This window comes from Hemitrygon akajei, chromosome 22 (genome assembly GCF_048418815.1).
Source record: "Hemitrygon akajei chromosome 22, sHemAka1.3, whole genome shotgun sequence".
NCBI classification, from domain to species: Eukaryota; Metazoa; Chordata; class Chondrichthyes; order Myliobatiformes; family Dasyatidae; genus Hemitrygon; species Hemitrygon akajei.
The window spans coordinates 31,764,654-31,790,255 of NC_133145.1; the positions used below are offsets into that span (position 1 = coordinate 31,764,654).

The following is a 25,602-nucleotide window of genomic DNA, read 5'->3' on the forward strand; positions in this document are numbered from 1 at the left end:
CTCTGCTGACAGGGCTTATCGAGAAAGGGAAGGGAGGAGGAACAATGAACCTTTGTCTGGCTGACTGGAGACTATCAGCCATCTTAACAAGCTCCCTATTGTCCTTCAGGGGTTTATTAGTGAGGGCTGTGTGAACTTGATCAGGCATTTGTTGCATAAGGAGTTCATTAAAAAAAAACCAAGAATGGTGATTTCCCAGGAAAGATAGCATGTGGTCCATTAGTTCTGAAGACCCAGTGTCACCCAGGCCAGGCAGGAAAAGCAAATATTCGGCACATTCAGACTGACATGGTCCAAAATCCTGTCATAAGTGAGTTCTCAGAGTGACACATTTATCATGAGCAGTTGGGTCTTCTGATCGACTTACCACTCTGGCTGCAGTGGAACTACTTAGTGAGGCTATGATGTTGAAAGTTTGATAGTGTCTGTTGTGATCTCCGGCAGGGCCAGCTGGGCTTCCACCTTTGCAAACCAGGCAGTGGCATGCCACTGCCGAAACTCCAGCAACTTCAAAATGCCTGCATTGGTTGACTTGTCGTTGAGTAACTCTGGGACCATCCAAGAGAGTCAGGTCACTGATGTACAATTTTGTGAATAAAACAATGCGAGGGTCGTTTTATGTGCTTAACAAAAGCCCTTTACTTCCATTACGAACAAGTTGCCTTCCACTGACATCATCATGTCGGACACCGTCTCTTAAAGTGAACACAACGCAATGATGGTGCTTGTGGATTATGTAGAGCAGTTTCTAATTGAACAATATCTGTCATCTGTCACCCGTTACTTTTCCCTGCAACTGTGCTGCTGCCACTAAATAAAAAAATTCATGCCATATGTCAGTGATTCTGATTCTGAATCTGATATTGTTGGTACCAGACTTGTAGAAAAACAAATGGGGAATTAAAACAATTATGCTTCTTTCCATTCATTTTCTTTGAATGCTCTTCTTCATTGGTTGTAAGAAATTATCCTTAGGGGAAAAACAAGTGCTTAATGATTAGAGGCAAGGCCATGTGATGAAAGCTCCAGGAGGACATCCAGCTGCTGTTGGCAACATTCAAATATACTGAAATACAACTCTTACTCAAGATCAAAAATGAAATAAGCTTGACCTGAACTGAATACAATTGGTCCAGAGTTAGACAATGGTTGGTGGGCACAGGGGGTGACTTTTAACTTGCAGTTAAAACCTTTAACCACAATTGTCCCTCAAACATTGGAATCCAATTCTGACTGGAAGTGGGAAATTGTCTGGCTTTGAAATATTTATCACTCCACAGTATGTGTGGTCTGACTGCTGCAAGTTCACAGACAGTGTAAAGATGTAATACTGGAGTAAATATACATTACTAAAATGACACATGTTTGGTTTCTGGAAAGTTCGAAGTTTTAAAGGAAAGTTCCTTTCAAATGCAGAATAATTAAATCTGAAATAATTAACCAGAAGAATATTCTCTATGCTGATTTTCATTTCTCTTTTGGTTTTTAAACCATGATTATTTTACCAATTTTAAGTTGTCTCTTTTGTCATTACTAACAATTGTGGTCAGAAATTCACAAGTACTAATGCAACTAGGAACTTTGAGTCTAATGGTCTTATTTTTTTTAAGACCATTAAATAAGTCCAGAGGCATTAGAAGTTATTAGGATGCTAATTTTGTTAAATCCTTTCCCTCTATTCTGATCATTTGGGCAGAAACAGGGTTTGGGTTTTTACATATAGCTATATTTCCTTTGCTCAGTTTGATGCCTTGAGCAAAACAGTATGGAAAGCCATGTAAGTAAATGCAACATGTATTGCAAATTGATGCAAATTACAGGAATATTGGAATTTAGTTCATAGATAGAACATGGGCGCAGTAGCATGATCCACGTGGATGAAAGAAAAAGCACAAAAGACACTGAATAATGATTATAATACAGATGAACTGAGATGTGGAAAAAAAGTTTCTGAACACAGAAAAGGGAAGTTGTAAAAGATGCATGTAAATTACTTTCAGAGATTCTTTTCATGTTCAAGTCCATGGTTATTGTCAAGAGTGTGCATATCCAAAGTATGAATGCCACGGAAATTAGCTTTCTACAGTAGCAACTTAGTACATTGCAAACAAGGCAAACATAAATTAACATAAGTTATACATACAGTAACTTACATGACAAAACGAACAAAAATAAATGTAACAAAACTGGCAAAAGTTTTGAGAGATAAAAATTATACAGTAAAATATGTTAGGGCTTTTTAGTCAGTTCCAGAACCTGATAGCAGTGTGGAAGAAGCTGTTGTTGAAGCTTGAGATGGGGTCTTTAGGTTTCTGAACCTCTTGCTCAATAGCAACAATGAGAAGAGGACAAAACTCAGTAGATGGAGGTCCTTAAGTGATGGACATTTCCTTCCTACAACATCGTCTCTGGCAGAAAGTCATCGATATTGAGTAGAGCTGTATCCATGATGGATCTGGCTGTCCAAGACAGTCATAGGTTCTTGCATTACTGTGCATTGGCCTTTCCATACTAGACTATGATACCAGTCAGACCATGTTCCACTGTATTTATGCAGATGGATATTCAAGTTATTTCAGTTTTCAAGGTGCAATATTAATGCAAGTGGGGGAGGGGTGGGGAATTGAGGGAATGAATTGAATGGCTCCTAAAATACCACTGGAAAGTTGGATAGTTAATATTGTTTGTTGATAACAAAACATGCAAGCATAATAAATTAAAGCAAGAAATGGCCATTCCAGTCTTGATGCAGTGCTTTTGACCAAAATGATAAGAATTCCTTTCCTCCCAGCTGAACTCCTCCAGCAGATTGTTTGTTGCTAAAATTATATTTAACTTTATGTGCTAAGTGTAAAGTCAATTTCATATTGGCAAATTGTGAAAAGCAAACAACTTCCAGAATAAATTTATTTTCTTTCAGCAAGTTCAGTCCAAGTAATCACAGCACAAGACTGCAAACTACAGTAACAACTAGAGACTTGTGGGAAACTTGACTCCAAAACACACCTGCAATAGTTACTCAGGTAGAACTTTGCTTATTCCGAACTTCTTTAAGGCAACATTCAAGTTATCTCTGTTGAGAAGTAACCTAAGCGGACACAAATGGACATCAAGCAGCAGATTATTTCTGAAAGAATGTTTTCTACATTGGTAGTTACTTGTAAAGGCCTGGCATTTTTTTGTGGACAGTGAGTGCATAGTCAGGATCTGAACCTCAAGTGGAAAATTACTCTTTTTCTATTGAGAAATTTTGCCCAGATCCCATTTTCCATTTGTTGCTGCTTTATCATTGGCCCAGGTGGAAGGACAAGCAACTTTTTGCATCCCTCTGGATGGTTAAGCATGATGTTTGGAGGTGTAGGAACCATGCTGTCTTTTCTAAATGTATGTATTTAAAAATATTTTGAATATATTTCAACTATTTTCATTTGTGCAGTGAAAGGAGAAATGCTCAAGCAAGCCATGCAAACATTCTCCAAATTTGAACTATAAATTCTGGAAATTACTAGCTGTTTATAGAAATGAATAAATGTTAGTCCCTTCCAGATTTATTGAAGATACATTCTTTATTTCCTTAACGCATAAGAAGCCTGTGATAAAATACATCTTTTGACATGCTTTTCTAGCAGCTTTCAGAATTTCTCAGGGGCAGGAGCATAAAAGAGACTAAAATGATTCCTCAAAGCTGGACATCTACACAAAGAATATAACATCAAGCGTTCTAGGGATGTGCAACCTCACAGGGGAATGAGCAAAGGGTTGTAAAAGAGTATCAATACCTTCCATTCTTTCTTCAGTTATTCCTTAAAAATAGCTCATGGAAGTGCCAGAATGATCCGTATTTATTATGGCATACTTCTGGACAAAACAACGTTGATTTGCTTTTGTCTTAATTGCAGCACCTTCCAGCATGGAACTTGTCTAGAGCTCTGTAGAAATAGACAATTTTGGAAGCCTTCTATTCGATGAGTAGCATCTGAGAACCTTTTCAGACTATAGTGACAAGGAAAAATATTTTATAAACCTGCTGACAGGGCTCTTTGTTCCTAAAATGCATCCTGTTGAAACTTTCCTGAAGACAAAATATACTTTCTTTGGACATCATCCATGCCGAGTAGTTCTGTCACCTCTTCTAACTGTGGAGCAGTAAACATAGTCCAATTCCAATGCTTCAGCCAAGAAGGATATATTGAATTTGTATCCAGAGCTCCAGCTGTTTGGCAAAAGGCCACATTGTCCACAAAATAAAACCAAAGGATTCATTTATATACAATTCTATTTTCTGTCACATTCTTATCACTACTTTTGCACAGACCTAACAATCGCTTACCCAGTTACCAGTGCAAGGAAACAAATTCGATGATCAGCCACAGGAAAGGGTGGAGAGAATTGTACAAAACAGCTGCAAAAAGATACCTAGAGACATGTGGGTGGTGCACTTAAATATTTGTCTTTTTTTTGGCTCTGTTAAAACTTCCACAGGAGGCTTCAGCCATCTAATTGCAAAATGATGTGGTCAAATGTTTCATTGTAAATATCACAAAGTGGCTAACATGAATTAAACTGTTGTCATTTCTGAAGTGAATGTAAAAAATACTTACCAGACTAACATAGAGCCACACTGAAGTATAGCATGAATCTTTATGTGCATCAGAATTTTATGAAATTTTCTCACATTTTCTGTTACTAGGAGCTTTCCATTTTAGGACAGGATCAATCTACCTGCCTTCAGTCACTCAATGCGAACTGCTTATAATTCCAAGACTTACTGTCAAGTCAAGTCAAATTTATTTATAAAGCACATTTAAAAACAACCCATGTTGACCAAAGTGCTGTACAAACCATAACAGGTAACTAAAATCACAAATACAAGAAAGATAGATATAAACAACAAGGCACTCAGCTTATAGGCACAAAATAAACAACATACGAGCCTAGGCACAGGCCAAAAATCAGCCACATTAGGAAGATTCAAACCATGGGGTCAGAGACAGAGCCCATTGTGCTGGCATTTGAGGGTATTCTGCTGAGACAGCATCACCCCAGTTACCTTGGCAGAGATTCGCAGCCTGTGAATCAGTGCTAAGTGACCTCCTTAAAATTATTTTGCATTTGTTTGATGCTATTAAGTCACTTTAACTCACTTTTATTTAATTAAATCTTTAATCGTTTATATATATTTAAACTAGACATACAGGTACTAATTTTCCTCATACATAAATGTTTCTTAATGTTAAAATGTTACCTGGATTGGAGGATTTTAGCTCTGGGGAGATATTGGATAGGTTGGGCTTGTTTTTGCTGGAGTAAAGGAGTCTGTGGAATGAGCTAATAGAAGTATAAAAGATTGTAAGAGGGTAGATAAACAAAATCTATCCTGATGCTTGAAAACAAGCGGGGACGGGTGAGAGGAAGGAACTTGAAAGGGGATCTGAGGGATGCAGTTTGAATATCTGGAACACACTGCCAGAAGAGGGGATGGAATCAGATATAATTATGAAATTTAAATGCACTAAAGCAGATTCACAGTCAGAGAAGGCATAGAAGGATATAGCCTCAAACATGAGCAAGTAAGATCAGTGTGTCCACTCACCTCAACATGGAACCTGTAGACTCACTTTCAAAGATTCTATGACTAATGTTCTCAGTATTTATTTATGTATTTGTATTTGCACAGTTTGTCTTCTTTTGCACATTGGTTATTTATCTTCACTTGTTTGTAATTTTTCATTGTTTCTGTTGTACTTCTTTGTTCTACTGCAACAGTAGGAATCAGTATGACATATATGCACCTTGATAATAAACCTATTTTGAACTTTGAGGTTTGGCATGGATGTGTTTGGTCAAAGGACCTTTCTGCACTGTATGATTCTATGACTCTTAAAATAATGAAAACTATTTACAGACCTCAAGAGTTGAAATTCTACCTCCAGTTCTTGCCAGCATGTTCCAGGGTGGCTCATTCACACCACACCACCCGAGCCTTGGTTGCTGCTGGAAGCTGGCTGCCCATTCAAGTGTGCAGTGTCCTAATCTGCTCAGCCCACCACAACTGGACAAGGTTGGCATAGATTTATAAAGCCATGAAGTCATAGTGCGGAAACCGGCCATTTAACCCAGTTGGTCCACGCTAACCAAGGTGCCCCATCCAAGCTAGTCCCATTTCTATAACCTTCTAAAGCCTGTTCAACTGTCTTTTCAAACTCATTATGGTACCTGCCTCAACCACTTCCTCTGGCAGTTCAATCCACGTAGTCACCATCCATTGTGTAAAAACATTACCCTTAAGTTCCTGTGAAATCTTTCCCCTCAGCTTAAACCTTTGCCTCTGGTTCTTGATTACAAAACTCTGGGAATAATACACCTGATCTCATAATTTTATACACCTCTATAAGATCACTTTCCATTCTCCTATGCTAAAAGGAATAATGACCTAGACTGCTCAATCTCTCCTATATAACTCAGTCCCTCAAGTGCTGGAAGCATCCCAGTAATCTTTTCTGCAATTTTTTTAATGTTTCAGTTTTATCTTTTCACACAAATGCAATATTAAGAGTCCACAAATCTCCTCACAGACATAACCTTCATGCCATACTCATTATCTGTCATGTTGGGCAAACATTCATGGACAAGGGCCCTGGGCAAGATGTTAGCTCCTGTTTTGTGAAAGTGTCTCTTTCCTTTTGAAAATTAAATGAATCCTGTACACCAAGTGAATTGAAAAATATCTTCCATCCGTCAGAATTTTTGTCTGTCAGATAACAGGAATATAATGATACTTAATCTAGTCTTGGAAGATTTGCAGGTAAATTGACGATATTCTTGTAGTTACCTGTTATGCTGATGCTAACATGCGATGAGCAGATAAAACCTTGGAGTTGGTGATGGTGGGTATGTATGGTCTGAACTACTGTGAATAATTTTCTTGGCAGTGAATTTTGAGAAAGACACTGTAGCTGTTTGCAATACCTTGAGGCTAGTCCTTCATTTTGATTCCTTTAACATGGATAGAATGTGTTCATACATGAATTTGTTTGGTTTGTGGAAAAGATTAGATCATGTGGAATCCATAGTTAGTGAGCTGGGCTGTATCTAGTGCAATCTTGCTCAGTGTGTTGCCAGTGAGATGTTAGGTTTTCAGCCATGAAATATGATATGACTAAGTGTGTGCAAAAATGTTCAAAAGTTGTCTTTCAGCACAAAGAAATCATTCATAAAGGGTTAAGTGCATGATTACACAAAAATGTGAAGCCAGCATTCACCCCCAAGAGGAATACAATGTACAGACTAAGACCAGAAGGAGGCTATATCTCCCCTTGAGTCTACTGTCAACATCCAATAAATTCATGACTGATCTGTACTTGGCCCCAGCTTCATTTTCCTGCCTGGTTCCCATTATCCTTGACTCATCTAAAGACTGAGAGTTGTCAATCGCGGCTTTGACTGGATCAGTTGATTCAGCTTCCACAGCTCTCTGGGGGGTGGGGGAATTTCAAAGACACACAACGTTCAGAGAGAAGACATTTCTCCTCATCACTGTCTTATAGGATCACTCCTTCATTCTGAAACTAACCCTCTTTGTTTCAGGTTAAGCACCAACCCTTACACATAGATCTTTCACTGCTGCAGCCAGGCACTGGTTAAGAATCACTATAAAATTAAATTTTGATTGAAAGTAACAGGAGTCTCAAAATGTTTGGCAAATGCCTTATTGGAAGCCTAAATCCAACACTTGTTCTAAATTAAAGTAAACTTTCAAAGTGAGTAACTTTATTATCAAAGTATGCATATGTCACCATATATCTGCACTCAAACTTGTTATCTTGCAGGCATTCACAGTAGAACAAAGAAATACAATAGAATCAATGAAAACTATAAACACTGATGAACAATCTATAAGGAAAAAGAAGACAATCTGTGCAAATACAAAAATAAGTAAATAGACAAACAAGTAATTGCTGTAAATAAATAAAGAAATAAAGCTGAGAACATGAGTTGTAGAGTCCTTAAAAGTGAGTCCTAGGTTGGGTTCAAAGATGAGTTCAGTGTTGAGATGTGTGAAGTTATCCACATTCGTTCAGAAGCCTGATGGTTGAAGGATAATAATTGTTCTTGAATCTGGTGGTCTGAGACCTAAGGTTCCTATATCTCTTTACTGATAGTAGCAGCAAGAAGAGAGCATAACCTAGACAGTGGACATCCTTTACGATGAATGCTGCTTCGTTGTGGCAATGCTCCTTGTAGATGTGCTCAGTGTGGGTAGGAATTTTCCTGTGGTGGAATGGGCTGCATTCACCACTTTTTTAAGGCTGTCCAGGCACTCAGTATTACCTGGTAGAAAACATTGTTACAGTAAGGATGATAAGAAACATTTCCAAAATTTCAAGAGAGTGTTAAAAAGATTAGAAGTTAATGGGCTCAGAGCACGATGCGAAATGTGTGATTTCTTTAAACTAAGCATTACTTACTGTGGACCTTTGATGCACAAGGATTAGAGAGTGTGCTGAGAAAATTCACGTAGTGGCAGATGTCTCAAGGCCAAAGTACTTGTCACAGTTTCAGTCCTTTTTAGGTTTTGTCAATTACATAACAAGCTCCTACCAAGCCTGGCTACTGTGCGCCTGATGCACCATCAATAACTCTCGAAGACATGAGACGAGATATAGGCTTTTATTGGCTGGAAGAAAGAACAAGCAGCAAGCGACCACCACACGACATCCTGAAGACTGAGGAAGGGGCTGTGCTTCCAATCGCCTTTATCCTTCACAGCTATTAAATCTTCAGGCCTAAATAGGACAATTTAAAATTTACTGTGGTGTGGATGTCTATATAGTAGTTGTATTATACGAGGGGTGATTGATACGTTTGTGGCCTAAGGTAGAAGGAGTCGGTTTTAGAAAACCTAGCACATTTATTTTTCAATATGGTCCCCTCCTACATTTACACACCTAGTCCAGCGGTCATGGAGCATACGGATCCCTTCTTCGTAGAAGTGGTCCACAGCAGGGGTGATTGATAAGTTCTTGGCCTAAGATAGAAGGAGATGAGTTATTAACTTCAAACTTTCTGCATAATCACTCAAAGGGTTGAACTGGATGTTTATGTAACGAGAGTGTCTGGGACCTCCAGGTGGTCCACAGCAGGGATTATTGATAAGTTTGTGGCCTAAGGTAGAAGGAGATGAGTTATACAGCTTTCGTTACATGCACATGCAGTTCAACCCTTTGAGTGAAAATGCAGAAAGTTTGAAGTTAATACCTCATCTCCTTCTACCCTAGGCCACAAACACATCAATCAACCCTTCTATAGTGTACTCCATATATAATGACTAGAGAGTAATATGTTACATATTTGAGTTGAGTGTAGTGTGTTCTATTCAATTTATATTGAATTGGAGTTTATCGCTAAGCAGAGAGGAGAGTGGTGTACTTAATAGTTCAGCAACATTTGAGTAATATTGTAAGTATGTTGATTGATTAAGTATTCTTTGTTTAAATAATTAATTATGAGTTATATGCAAAGGTACGTGAATGGGATACATCATTACTCCACTACGTTAAAAAAAGTAAGGAGGAAGTAGAAATGCTATTCACAGCTCCGTGTTTTTCTTTTGAATAGTTTTATGTTTTGGAGTTATGAAATATAACAATAATACCTTTGATTGACATAGCAACTTTAATCTATAAAATTTTCCAAGACTTTTCACAAGCTTGCAAACTCCTGGTGTGATTTCCAACCTACCGGATCTTTCATACACTCTTGACATCCAGATCCTGACTTATTGCCCTGATCTACAGCTGCAGGAAAACCCCTGGGACTCTGACCACACAACCCCAGGCATTGTTCTACAGTTCCGAGCACCACTTTTCCACAGGCACAAATCCAATGGTCCAGTTACTGACAGCCACTCCCCTGCAAGGCAGAAAACCCAACCCTCCATTTGGACTGCTCCTTCCCCTTGCCGAAGCAAAAGTGATCAACCTTACCAGTTATTTGAATTGGATTTAAAACAAAGCACAACATCATCTAGAATTACTTCAATAAGAGATAGTTGTCATATCTGTACAACTGTAATTCAAAAAATATTGTGGAAATTAGCAATGTGTTGGCTAAACACACAGGACTGGGATCTAGCTTCATCTGCTGGGTGTGTCTGAAACCACTGGAATTTTCTCTTTAGCCTCACAGGATAGTGATCAGCCCATTTGTTCCGATCTATTGGTGTAATACTGTAATGCTTTTGGTCTGGCTCATTGGGATGTACTTGATTTGCCTCTGTTCCTTGGCAATCATAGAAGTAGGAACTCCCATTTGTTTTGTTCAGCTTCAGCTGTTTGAGTGTGAGGTGCACTTAAAGCAGAAACATTCAAAGTGTTAAAGACAATAAGTTTGTAAGTGCACGGTTCTTCACGAATTCGGAGTATTTACAAAAATTGCTTAAAATTTGGAATCTAGTAATCATATTGCATCCATTTTTGGTGCATTTAGTCAATGTCCTTACAATTGCATTAAATTATGTCCCCCCCAAAAAATATATTTTGGTTTGTTCAAAATCTAATTGGTAACATTTCTTACATTTAGAAAGTAAACTTAACTGCGTTGTTCCTAGTGGGACCACATTCGGATCAGCACGGCTGCCTGCACGTTGACGTGGAACGGCTTCAGTGCTTATGGCCTTATAGGAGAGAGAGGCTTCAGGGAGTGGGAGAGAACTCCAAGATTTACCCAGAGGAACTTGGAAAGTGAATATGTGAAGGAAGGTTCTGTGTGCCCCTGGGAGTGGGAGGGGTCAGGAAATGCTGATGGGAGGGGTACTGTGGTCAGAGTCGTGGTGAGAGGAAGGCCATACGAAGAGGAGATCATGACAGGAGGTAGCATGGATGAACTCCAGAAGCAGGAATCTGAACTATGGCACAGAGCCATAGAAAACTTAATGATCTCACAAGAAACACTGCTAAAAATATTGCTCCCTCATTCGCTCATCACACACACACACACACACACACACACACACACACACACACACACACACACACACACACACACACACACACACACACACACACACTCCTTTCACAGACACCCCACCCTTTTTTAAAACCACTTCCTACCTTCCCTTGTGGTAGTACTATCAGGTTGTCATAGCGAAATTACTTAACTGGACATCTCACAGTCATCCAGGACATCAATGCAATAAAATCGCTAAATGATGTCTGAATACCACTGCAGAATAATTGTTTACCCAAGCCCCACAGCTCTCCATCCCAGAATGCTCCTTCTCAATTTGCTTTGGGAGGCAGCCTGAAGCTGCCAATCCAAATACAGAGCCTCTTCTAGAATTACAGAGTCATACAGTTCAGAAAGAAGTTTTTGAGCCTCCCAAATTTCTGCCTACCATCAAGCACTTAAGTTAACCTTATACTGATCCCATTTCATTTCTCACGCATTATCAATAACGACCCCGAATTGAATCATTCACCTACTGTACATGTCAGAGGCAGTTTCTCCTGGTTACTTATTGACCAATCCGTATAACTTTGGGATGTGGGTGGAAACTAGAGCACCCAGAGGAAACCCTTGGGGTTGATGGGAAAATTTGCAAACTCCTCACAGTCGACACCGGAGGTCAGAATGGAACCAGGGGTACTGGAGCTGGAAAGCATCAGCTGTAACATTAGAAATCATTCATTTATTGATCGGCTTGCAAATCTGGCATTTTATCTGGCTCAGATAGACATGTCCTTGAGCAATATGGTAGACCTTCTTAGAAACCTCTCTGAGTGGAGTATCACTACAGAAGAACCCGGAGATAAAGGTTTAGCTGCTCATTGTAGTGTGTTCTATGGAGTTCAGAAGGTGTTTCATGAGTGTGCTGACACTGCCAAGTCATGTCTCCTGATGTCAACAGACACATCTTTTAAATGTGAGAAGAGCAACACCATAGCTTCTTGTGCTCATAATATTCTGGAGGCTGTTCCATTTAGGTCTGTACAGGTATATGGACCTTTGAGTTACAATTTATGTCAGGATAAGAAGAAATGTCTGACCAGTAATGTCATTGCATCTGCTGCGTGCCCTGCGGAAAATGACTGCTGATGCAATGTGGCGCTGGGTAAAATTGATTATAGATCATTCAATGAGCACATCTGTAATCTAGTTTCTAGATGAGGATCCTGGAGGATTCTGGGTTACATTCACAGACATCCCTGAGAATTCATCCATAAACATCCTAGTGAGTTTTGTGGAGTTCATATCTGCTGAGAGTACCTGTCCTTCCTCTTATTAATCAACACTGTCATCTTAAAATAAAAAATAATCTGTTAGACAATTACAAACACTGATGATTTAAGCATAAGTTTTATTACTTCATTAATAGCCCAAGTACAACATCTGACAGAGAGCATATTAGCACCACTTCAAATTTTAATGCCTACCTTATTGGTTATTTGAATCTATTCCTGTATTTGTCAGAAAAATATGAGAGGGGTCTTGTCATGGGTGGGATAGCAGACTGGTGTCACAAGGTCTTTGGTTTTTAAATTTGAAGTCTGGTGTCCCCTCTGAGGAGACTGCATTGTTTCATATCCAATAACTGAAAATGATATATTAGTATTATAGCAGATAAAAATGAATATCTAACAACAATCATTAAACCAAAAACAATGGGGTTGCTTTGGTGCATGAGCTAAATCTATTAAATTCGTAATTAAAGCTACTTAGAGAAGAGACAAGATGATTCATCATCTTTATTCCCTACATAATTAAGTAGTTTGCTGAGCGCCCATTTGTCACATAACTCACAAACCATAAGTAATACTACAGGTATTCTGAGACCATGAACCAATATGTACCAACTTTTAGGACTGGATACTGTCATAAAATTCAAACAAAATGATGAAAACTTATTTAAAATGGTAAATAAACTGGATGTTGCCAATAAAATAAAATATAAATGTGTGTTCTTTCAAATGATTGAATTTAGGAGGATATATTTTTTCCTCAACAATGGCTCAATTTTAACTGATCAATAAACATTAAAAGATGGTGGTATGTTATCCATCATATGGGTTGATTATATGCCAATAGAAAGATGTCTGTCTGAAGATTAGGGTTATATTTTGAGTTATGCCTACACAGCTGGGTCATATTTCTTGGCATCAAATCAATATTCAACAGCACTGTATGAATATTCAGACTCGTGTAATCTGAGGAATTTGAAACCTAATCCCAGTCAGCACGTGCAAGTTAATTTTAAATGCTAGTAGAACGTTTGGTAAAAGGAAACTCCTTCAGCACAGACTTTGTTTTGGTTATTTATTTGTAAAAGGTAATCTGATTTAAAAACAAACTGAACTGGCTAATTTGAATTGAATGACTGCAAATGGGCATCATCGGTGCTATTACATTCAGTTTTCTGACTCCCATGCAATTCATACAGTACATTTATGGTATGAGTTGTCCTTATATTTGGAAGGGTTGTTAGTATCTGTGAAGGTGTTCCAAAATAAAACGATACAGAAATAAACACTTCGCAGTATCAGTCAGGGTACAACATCACTCACTCAAAGGACATGGGCAACGAATGTCCACAGTATGAAGGACCCCTATTCTCTGTGTACTGCTGCTGAACCACATTATTTACAGAGATCTTTGCAGATTAGGTGCTGATAGATTTCACTGCAGTCTAGATTCACATGAACTGATACTTGATCCATCCAGTGGAAACAACTTTGCCATTGATTTGAATTGGAAATGAAATTGTGTTTATTTCTCATTTTAGCTCTGGAGCTAGAGGGTGTCAAAATGTGACCTTGGACAAATGAAACATTTTCCTGTTCTAAACTGCTAAAATGATGGTAAATAACCAGTTTTAAATGAAAGCAAGGGACTCGTGCACAATATGGATTCTATTTGAAATCTGACCGTGGACTACAGTTACCACCACTTGTCGTTCTTAGATGTCATTCAACAATTCTACCTGCCGGTTCAGACATCAGGTTAGTGAGTTCAAGAGCTTTTAGTAAATTTGTTTAACTAGGAGTCTGCCCACAGAGCTGGTGTATAAGGCATAATCAAATAGTTACATCAGAATGCAGGGATATGACCTAAAATGAAAAAAAATATTGTTTTTGTCTACACATCTCAAACTAATTGTTTTAATCTATTTCTATTGGCTTCAGATTAATTTCCCACATCTGCGCAACATCTTTGAACAAGATATCTCTTACCTTGTGTGGAGTGAGGAGATTTGCCAGTGCGCTATAAAAATCTTTCCCTACGTTCATCAGTGATATTATTTTTACAGACTTGCAGACTGTAGCTTTTCACAGTCTCACAACATTGCCTTCAGCAAACTCTAGAATAACGTTCGGTTTAAAGAGCATGTTCAATCCTGCTATTAAATAATCTAGATAGCCCATGAATGGTGGTATCTGCCTGAACTCCTATTCTAATAGGCTAGGGCTGCCACGTTATCCCATTCCTGTTTAACATTGCCGCAGGATGTGATGCAGCATATTCCAGTAATAAGTCAATGCCACTCTCCTCCGTTAAGTCTTATTGGCATACATGGAGATCTACAATATAGAGAAGATGCAAGTGCGTGGTCACAGGTAAACACTACAAAAATACTCCTGGGGTTCCAAACACATTGAAAGCTTGCCATAAATAGTCTTCCATATTCTTCAACAAATCTGAAGGAAAAGTACTCGCCTAATCATCAGTGTGTAATGCAATGAGGGCACATAAAAGCGAGTCAGACTCTGAACTCCTCAAGTTCTTGATGCAAACCAAAATCAGTTAATTAGCAGCATTTCCAAATGTTCAATTGAATTAAAAAATAAATATTAGCATAGATACAGAGTAAACAACAGGTTCCAGGCCTAAAGTAGATCATAAATGTGACTCCATAGACTTCCTGCTGTGTTGCCTCATACTATTTATATGTAGTCAACCAAGAGTTAGCATTTGATCATACAAAGATATTACTGCTTAGCCCAATCCTGAGTCAAAATTGAAGCCAGCTCTTAAGGAGAGTCAGTGGGTAGTAAACAGGAGCAGGGGCCTAACTAACTTTCGTTTGTTTAATGTGAACATTGATACCAATCATATTGTTTGTATTAACATTCAATAATTTAACATAAACTGAACATAATTTTTTTGTAGGTTTTCACAAATAAAACAAAATGAGGTGTTTATGTTAATATAGTATTAATGGGAAGACTCTTGGGAGTGTGGAGGATCAGAGGGATCTTGGGGACCGAGTCCATAGGACACTCAAAGCTGCTGCGCAGGTTGACTCAGTGGTTAAGAAAGCATACGGTGCATTGGCCTTTATCAATTGTGGGATTGAGTTTAGGAGCCGCGAGGCAATGTTGCAGCTATATAGGACCCTAGTCAGACCCCATTTGGAGTACTGTACTCAGTTCTGGTCGCCTCACTATAGGAAGGATGTGGAAACCATAGAAAGGGTGCAGAGGAGATTTACAAGGAAGTTGCCTGGATTGGGGAGCATGTCTTATGAGAATAAGTTGAGTGAATTCCACCTTTTTTCCTTGAAGCCATGGAGAATGAGAGGTGGCCTGATAGAGATATATAAGGTGATGAGAGGCATTGATCATGTGGATAGTCAGAGGCTTTTTCACAGGTCTGAAATGGCTAGCATGAAAGGGCACAGTTTTAAGGTGCTTGGAAGTAGGTACAGAGGAGATATCAGGGGTAAGTTTTTTATGCAGAGAGTGGTGAGTGCATGGAATGGGCTACCGGCAACAGTGGTGGAGGCAGATATGATAAGGTCTTTTAAGAGACTGCTGGATAGGTACATGTAGCTCAGAAAGATAGAGGGCTATGGGTGACCCTAGCGATTTTTCAGGTAAGGACATGTTCGCCACAGCTTTGTGGGCCGAAGGGCCTGTATTGTGCTGTAGGCTTTCTTTGTTTCTATGAAACCCATAACATGTTTTATTGAAGTCCAAAACCTAAACACCAAATCATGCTAAAAAAATCTATACATAATCTCGCCATCACGTCGGACCAGCCTCTTTACGTGAAACCACAATCCACTGTCAGTGGCTGTAAATTATGTACATTTCTCCCAATTGCGTTACCTTACACATTTTCTACTTTTGTGCCGTAACTACTTATTGAAATAACATACTGAATAGCAATAAAAATGTGCATTCTTTATGTGACTTATCTTATTAATAGTATTGTGGAACTTTGTCACCAACAGAATACATTAAGATATTTTACTCCCCAACCCACTTGTAATGTTCACATACATGAACAGTTTCAGAAAAATAATGAGTGAAGTTAAACATAAATTGTTTGAATTAAAACATCAAATTTTCAGATTCAGTACAGCAACTGAAAAATTCACTTAATGGGATATTTACATTTTTTTGATTTATCATTTCCTTCTCTGATTACTGCTGGTTTAGAAAGGCATGTGCTCTTCCATTAGTCTATAATTCTTCCAATTTCTCTTAAATTCACAAAGTTCAAAACAAAAACTTTTATAGTCAAAACAATGCACAGACTGTATCCAGTCCTTCAGTAAATGAACTCAGTGCGGGGATAGTAAAGTACAAACAGTTTCACAGTCAAGCTCCCACTCAAAATAATTTCTTAATCAGGTAAAATTTCAGTTTGCTCCCATCTCAGAGAAGATAGTTATTTTTTTTATTTTTACACCACTTTCAGTGCATTCATCTTGTCTCTTTACCTTAAATTCTATAGAGCATTTCTGGTGTTGAGTCAACTTTCATAAAATTTAGAAGACTAGGATGAATATTCACTGAATTTTCTTCCTTTCATTCGAAATGGCTGGCATTTACACTGCAGCACCTCCTCAGTGAACTATAAAGCCTTTAATGTGTTTTACTTACAAAAGCACAGTCAAGATTTGTAAACAGGCAAGCACAATAAGTAAGGATAATTTCAGTCTTAGCACAAATCTTAAATTTCAAAGAAGGAATTTTACCCATTCTCTTTATTTACTTTCAGAGTTGCTGGTAACCAATTTAAGTTTGTAAATACTTAAATTCTTGCTGAGTGGACTGTTTTGCTTAAACTTAAAAATGAAGACCAAAGCTGAAAAAACTTAAAAGTTTAAATATAAACTCAATATTGGAAAAATGGAAATCTATTCTGAAAATTCAATGAACCATTAAAAATCTAATTGCTCTGAAATTAATAACAGATGCATATTCTGAGAATAAAGATACGCTATCTCATTTTCTTCAGAAGTATTTCTCGTGAACACTTACTCTGTACCCTTTTGCCTTTGGATCCAGAGATCTGCACTTGGAATGAAACTTGTAATCAAGAAACATAATTAACACTAACCTGAACACATTTATTTTGATTCAGCTTTCCTTTGTCAACAATTTCATTCTTGATTGCTTTCAATAACTATTTCCTTTGCCTTATTGCATCCAAATCCTTCTTCTAACTGGTGCCTCACATCTACTAGATTGCATCTTTTCAATCACAAACCTGAGTGAAGTTTTATAAATTAATGATTGCTTGTTTGTTGGCAATAACTTTCTGGCAAGGTAGCACAGACTCAGAAATAATTTTTCCACAGATTTATTATTTTCACATCAGGACCAAAATGGTAGAACTAAGGAAAAATGTCGTGCACACAATACTGTTTGAATAATAGAGAACACGAGAAAATCTGCAGATGCTGGAAATCCAAGCGACTCTCCCAAAATGCTGGAGAAGCTCAGCAGGCCAGGCAGCATCTATGGACAAGAGCAAACAGTTGACATTTCAGGCCGAGATCTCAGCCCAAAACATTGATTGTTAACTCTTTTCCATAGATGCTATCTGGCCTGCTGAGTTCCTCCAGCATTTTGGGTGTACTGTTTGAATGGCTTGCTTCTAAAACAAAATATGGTGCAATGTAGCAGGCAGATTTTAATGATTCATTTTATGAATCAACCCTTGAAGTCCTAGAGCAGCCAGAACAAGTAATTGCTCTTTTTTTCTTTTTCAATGAATGAAACAAATCTTTGGTTGTTAGTATAAAACATATATTTCTAAATTGGTGATTTGATGCATTATTGACACATGCATCTTTTACATGCCATTTCATTAAAATAATGCATGTAGTTAGTACAAGGTAGAACAATATCAGGGTGCAGAATAAAATGTTACAGTTACAGAGAGAACGCAGTGCAGGTAGACAATAAGGTGCAAGTCCATAGCAAGACAGATTATGAGGTCAAGAGTTTATCTTATCATAAGAGGAATAGACAGAGTGGACAGCCAGTCCCTCTTCCCCAGGGCACCACTGCTCAGTACAAGAGGACATGGCTTTAAGTTAAGGGGAGGGAAGTTCAAGGGGGATATTAGAGGAAGGTTTTTCACTCAGAGAGTGGTTGGTGCATGGAATGCACTGCCTGAGTCAGTGGTGGAGGCAGATACACTAGTGAAGTTTAAGAGACTACTAGACAGGTATATGGAGGAATTTAAGGTGGAGGGTTATATGGGAGGCAGGGTTTGAGGGTCAGCACAACATTGTGGGCCGAAGGGCTTGTACAATGCTGTACTATTCTATGTTCTATACTAAGGAACCATTCAATAGTTTTATAACTGTGGGATATGATCTGTACCTGAGCGGGCTCTTTCAGATTTTAATATTTTTTGCTCAGTGGGAGGGGGGAAACAAGAGAACGTCTGGGGTGGCTGGGGTGTTTGATTATGTTTGTGGGTTTACCGAGGCAGTGAGAAGTATAGATGGAGTCCATGGAGGGGATGTTGGTTTCCATAATGTACTGAGCAGTGTCTCCACCATGGTTTCTCACAGAAATAGTTACTAGTGATGTTCATTCCAAGGAACTTGAAGCTCTCAGCTCTCATGACCTCCAGCATCATTAATGTGAACAGGAATGCATGCATTGTGCTCCCCCTCATCCCTTCCTGAAGTCATTGATATGTGATAAAAATTAAAAGTTCAAAGCTCAAAGTAAATTTATAATCAAATTACATAAATGTCACCATATCCTATCCTGAGATTTATTTTCTTGTGGGCGTTGACAGTAAATAAAAAGAAACGCAATAAAATCAATGAAAAGCCACACACAACAAGACGGACAAACAACCAATGTGCAAAAGGCAAAAGAAAAACAAAGTACCGGTAGTGATAATAAGTAAATGAGATGAACAGCCCTTGAAATTGAATCCATAAGTTGTGGCAACAGTTCAGTGTTGGAATGAGTGAAGTTATGTCCTCTGGTTCAACAGCCTGATTTTTGAGGGGTCTAACTGTTCCTGGAGCTGGTCCTGTATGTCCTGAGGCTCCTGTACCTCCTCCCTGATGGCAGCAGCGAGAAGAGAGCAAAGCTTGTCAAATTAGTCATTTGTTGGAATCTTCTTCTAATATTTGGTCCATTGAAGTTAATGAAACCCAATTTTTGGAGGATATATTACAGTTAGTTGATACTGCAGCACACATTTTATTCTCATTACAAAAAGTAAGCGAGTTTCTTTCTGATAAAGATAATTACATCTCCTTATTGATATCATAAATTCAAAACATTTGATGTGTAGAATCAATCTCATACCAATTAATTTATCAAAGTATTATCAAAGAATCAAAAATGTTGACACCAGGTTAGAGCACGTTAAGTCTATTGTGTTAATTTACATACAATTACACAAGATGTAGAACACATAAACTAGCTGTTCAGGCAAACATAGATAAATATAAGATAATACATTTATTAGGAAGGATAGTGAGGTCACACTTTTTATGAAAGATTCAAGTTTCAGAAGAACAGCATAACAAAGAGATCTCAGAGTAAAAATGTACCTGTTGTAAAGACTGCACCATAGTTTAGCTTAACGCCTTCCCCACTTCTCTACCTCTCCTTTCTTCTAGCACATGTAGACTAACTGAATTCAGATGCAGTTTATCATATTGATACAAATTCCTTATCATGGAAATGAACCTCCTATTTCCACAATAGCTGTTTAATTCTCCAGATCTCTCTGTCTCTACATCAGTTTGACAGGCAATAATTCAGGAGGAAATCTCGTGGCATATTTTTGCAGCATTCAGAAGGAGATAAATTAAGAATATGACTCATACTGTTTATGCTAATGATGTTTGTACAGTAATGGCCAAAGTTTAGCAGCAATGTGGAGCAAGTTCATTGGAGGATATCCAAACCCAGTGAAAGAAGCTGCAATATTTTTGAAGGCCAGGATTGTGGATTCCATCTTTTTACATTTTAAACAAATAGTCAGCATTTCAAACTCAGTATATGTTTTTGCAGACCAACCAACTTCTTCCCCCCATCCTTACAGCTTCATCATCTTCTCCTGCATCCTTTTCTGTTCACGAGAGACTCAGGCATTAGGATATGTGTTGAAACACCTCACCACATGACAGGACGAACCATGATTTTGTGTGTGTGTTTAACTGACTAGACCGGCTGCATATCACGTATAGTTGTATATACACGTGGATAATTTAAACGTATGTCCATGAACTGATGACGATGAAAGACATTGGAAAACTCCATTAGAATGTTGGCTAACCCAATCACTGGTGCTTAATGTATTGATGGGTCACTTTTAATTGCATTTGTCACATTTGTATCATAGTTAAGTGTTCAGACAAGATACCCAAATGTAATGTAAATTAAAAACAAACAATTATTTATATTATTGGCAAGGTTGGGATTTATTGTGCATTCCAAATCAGCCCTGAACAAAGGGGATAATTAGGAGTCAATGACGTATCAACCACATCAGTGAGCCTGAAATTACATAAAAACTAGATTAAGAGGGGACAAAGGCTTTCAATTGATTACATACATTTTTGAAGAGGATTTTTTTACAATAATGTTTACCATTACTAAGACTAGATGCCAAATTCCTCATCAGTTAGTCTCTGCCACAAATTGGACATAGGCAGACTATTGCTAAACTGGTACGTTAATTTTGAGTGCACCAGTTGCCAGTCCCTAACACTGAATAAAATAAACTTTCTATTATTGAAATAACTTGACGTTTCCTGGTTAGATTCCCCCAGAGTACAGTTATTTTCCAATGTTAAGTAACCATATAAATATCACTACAGCTTTCCACAATGATGTAATTGTGGTAAAATGTACCCAAGTCATGATCAATGTGAAGCCTTAACAACCTAAAGCGAAGGAAAAGAAATCATTTTATTGGTTGGCACATGTTACAGGGCTTAATGACAAAAATAAGGCCATTAACAGCTTACGGCCATAGATGTAATTTAGGAGCTGAAGATACGTTGCAAAATTCTACTCTATTTTGCTTGGTCTAGACCTTTGAATCCCCTTAGCACGATGGGATTTTTAGCTAGAAGAAATTGGAGAGAACATGCTGTGCATTGAAGTGATGCCAGGTATCGTGGTATGGAATATTGAGAAGGTCTGACTGCAGGCAATGATACATCCAGTGCTAAGGTCAGGTGAACTATTGCATGGAAAGCTGCCTAGAACTGTGCAGCTGGAAGCAAAGGTGATGGAATGGAGAGAACTAGAGATTCTGATGGTCTCAGATGATAGCAGTACGTTGGGCCATGTGTAAATATTGCTAAATGAACTTAATCTTGGTATAATTAGATGCAACATGAAATAGTATTGTGCTGTTCCTAACCACACGTTTCAGCCAAGAAATCCTGATTGAAACATAAGCCAAAGTGTGTATGTGTTTATTAGAACTGGACTCGACAGTACAGCAATGCTTCAAAGGTTATCTGTAGAAATTCAAGTGTAAATGTAGAAGATCCACAGCTGCCTGAGATAAGCATCCAAAATTGGCCACTGTAAGTGCATTCGAATTTGCCATCTGGATGAGATAAAGCAGGAGAGAACTGTGATCAGAGCAATTTTATTCTTCAGTTGTGCATGATTCAATTGGTTTCAGATAACAATGGAATTTAACCACAAAGCAAACTTTAAAAAAAGTAATCTGAGAGAGCATCCAAGTAGTACAGAGGTCAAATTATTATAATTGTGCTTCTGATGTCACTACTTTTGAGTCCATTGGTGCCTGCCAATTTATGCAACAGACCTGTCATTTTATCAGATGCTTTAAAGAAAATTAAAATGACATTCCTGAGCTTTTACAATTTTAGAGGTAGCGGTTGGTGTGAAGTGGAAATAGTTCACAAGCACACCTGATATTCAGCAATCACAATGTGTAAAAAACAGTTAAGTCTGAATTGACACATGGAATTATGACATCATAACCATTACTGAAACTTAGCTACAGGAGGGGCAGGACTGGCAGCTTAATGTTCCAGGGTTCCAATGTTCAGACATGATAGAGGCAGAGGGATGAAGGGTGGGGGGATGGCTTTGCTAGTCAGGGAAAATATTACAGCAGTGCTTCAGCAGGACAGATTAGAGGGCTTGTCCACTGAGGACATATGGGTGGAGCTGAGAAACAGGAAAGATATGACCACATTAATAGGGTTGTAGTATAGACCACCCAATAGTCAGCGAGAATTGAAGGAGCAAACATTCAGAGAGATAACAGACAACTGCAGGAGACAGAAAGCTGTGATTGTAGGGGATTTTAATTTTCCACACATTGATTGGGACTCCCATAATGTTAAAGGTCTAGATGGGTTAGAGTTTGTGAAATGTGTTCAGGAAAGTCTTCTAAATCAGTATATAGATGTACCAACTAGGAAGGATGCAATATTAGATCTCCTATTAGGAAATGAGTTAGGGCAGGTGACAGAAGTGTGTGTAGGGGAACACTTTGGTTCCAGTGATCATAACGTCATTAGTTTCAACTTGATCATGGATAAAGATAGATCTGGTCCTCGGGTTGAAGTACTAAACTGGAAAAAGGCCAGATTTGAAGAAATGAGTAAGGATCTAAAAAACATAGATTGGGACAGGTTGTTCTCTGGCAAGGATGTGATTGGTAAGTGGAAGGCTTTCAATGGAGAAATTTTGAGAGTGCAGAGTTTGTATGTTCCTGTCAGGGTTAAAGACAAAATGAATAAGAATAAAGAACCTTGGTTCTCGAGGGATATTGGAACTCTGATAAAAAAAAAGAAGAAAGAGATGTATAACATGTATAAGCAACAGGGAGGAAATAAGATGCTTGGGGAGTATAAAAGGAGTAAGAAAATACAAGAAAGAAATCAGGAAAGCTAAAAAAAGACATGAGGTTGCTTTGGCAGTCAGGGTGAAGGATAATCCTAAGAGCTTCTACAGGTATGTTAAGAGCAAAAGGATAGTAAGGGATAAAATTGGTCCTCTTGAAGATCAGAGTGGTCGGCTATGTATGGAGCCAAAAGAAATGGGAGAGATATTAAATGGGTTTTTTGCATCTGTATTTACTAAGGAAACTGGAATGGAGTCTATGGAAACAAGGCAAACCAGTAGGGAGGTCATGGAACATATACAGATTAAAGAGGAGGAGGTGCTTGCTGTCTTGAGGCAAATCAGAGTAGATAAATCCGCAGGACCTGACAGGGTATTCCCTCGGACCTTGAAGGAGACTAGTGTTGAAATTGCAGGGGCCCTGGCATAAATATTTAAAATGTCGATATCCACGGGTCAGGTGCCAGAGGATTGGAGGATAGCTCATGTAGTTCCATTGTTTAAAAAAGGCTCAAAAAGTAAGCCAGGAAAATATAGGCCGGTAAGTTTGATATCGGTAGTAGGTAAATTATTGGAAGGAATACTAAGCGAATACTAAGTATTTGGATAGACAGGGACTTACTAGAAAAAGTCAGCATGGCTTTGTGCATGGTAGGGTCATGTTTAACCAATCTATTAGAGTTTTTCGAGGAAGTTTCCAGGAAAGTGGATGTTGTATACATGGACTTCAGTAAGGCCTTTGACAAAGTCTCGCATGTGAGGTTAGTTAGGAAGATTCAGTCGCTAGGTATACATGGAGAGGTAGTAAATTGGTTTAGACATTGGCTCAATGGAAGAAGCCAGAGAGTGGTAGTGGAGGATTGCTTCTCTGAGTGGAGGCCTGTGAGTAGTGACCCAGGCATCAGTGCTGGGTCCATTGTTATTTGTCATATATATCAATGATCTGGATGATAATGTGGCAAATTGGATCAGCAAATTTGCTGATGATACAAAGATTGGAGGTGTAGTGGACAGTGAGGATGGTTTTCAAAGTTTGCAGAGGGATTTGGACCAGTTGGAGAAATGGGCTGACAAATGGCAGATGGAGTTTAATGCAGTCAAGTGTGAGGTATTGCACTTTGGAAGGTCAAACCAAGGTAGAACATACAAGGTAAATGGTAGGACACTGAGGAGTGCAGTAGAACAGAGGGATCTGGGAGTACAGATACATAATTCCCTAAAGTCAGGTTGCCAACTTTACTCAAATCGGATCTTTCTCCTCACAGCAGAACAGTAGAAGGCCATTGCTTTAGCATCCATGTATTCAAATAAAAACATCAGAATATAAGTTAGAGGTTATGTTCCAACATTACAAAATATTGGTCCATCATCAGCTGGAGTACTGTGTGCATTTCTGGTCACCACTTTATATGAAAGATGTGTTGGCATTGGAATAAGGACTAGTCTCCGAACAAATTGTCTGTCTCTGGGCATGCAGAGTCATGAACTAGGTATCTGCCTTCACCAGTTGCTGCTGATCATGGAACGCCCAGCAGCGGTCAACTAACCACAAACCGAACTGGACAAATTTGAGAAGAATGTATAACATTATTGCATTGGTATCAGGCCTGCGCAGGTATTACTAACTATAACAATGAAGCAGTCCGCAGCAAGTCGTAGACAATATTCAACATAGGCTGATAAATGACAAGTAACATTCATGCCAGGCAAGTGCCAGACAGTTTCCTGACTAGCCAACTAGCCTTGAAAGTCAATGACACAACCATCACTATGTCCTCCACCAATATATTGGGCATTTGACCATGAACTCATCTGGAGCAGCCACTAAATGTGAAGACTACAAAAGCAGGTTAATCACTCAGCAGGTGATGAGTGATCCACCTACTGACACCCCAAATCATATCCACTACCTCAGGAGTATGAATACACTCTGCTCATCTGGGCAACACCATCCAGGACAAAGCAGCCTACTTGATTGCACTCATCCAATACCAGCATACGCTGTTGCATCGCGTTTCTCCTACAGAATGCACTACAGAACCAACTTCATGGGGTTTTGTTGAAGACCGAGGCCAAAGGAGAGGTTGCTATAGGGGAAGCAGGGAGAGGGTCCGTCAGATAAAGCTTGAAGTGGGAAATAATAAAGAGAAGCATCACAGTAAACCTCAGTGACAAGGATTCCACAATCCCGAAAAGGGGCAAGGAATGTATTAGCTGCACAAATTTCACCAAGTGAGTAAGTCTGCCGACCAACACATCAGTGAATGTGAACCCAGTGATGCACAAGTACAAACAGGGCCTGAGGGTGTATTCTCTGTACCAAAGCAGAAACATCAAGGTAAAGTTGATGCTTTTCAGATGGGCAACGATCCTGCAGTGTGTCTCAAAGTCATTATGTGTATAGACGTTTATATAAGTTCTTGAATCAATGTAAACTTTCAAGTTCATACGTGTTAAATTTTCAGTGTCTCTAACATTTTAGTGTAAATTT

At 38.6% G+C, this 25,602-nt stretch overlaps 1 long non-coding RNA gene across 1 annotated transcript; it reads right to left on the reverse strand.

Annotated features, from left to right (window-relative positions):
- Positions 1-8,667: 8,667 nt before the first annotated feature.
- On the reverse strand, positions 8,668-10,811 carry LOC140714875 (uncharacterized). The gene is made up of 3 exons (XR_012096013.1): positions 10,576-10,811; positions 8,949-9,028; positions 8,668-8,786 (listed from the first exon to the last, which is right to left on the reverse strand). It is a non-coding gene; the product is annotated as an uncharacterized lncRNA (long non-coding RNA).
- Positions 10,812-25,602: the final 14,791 nt, after the last annotated feature.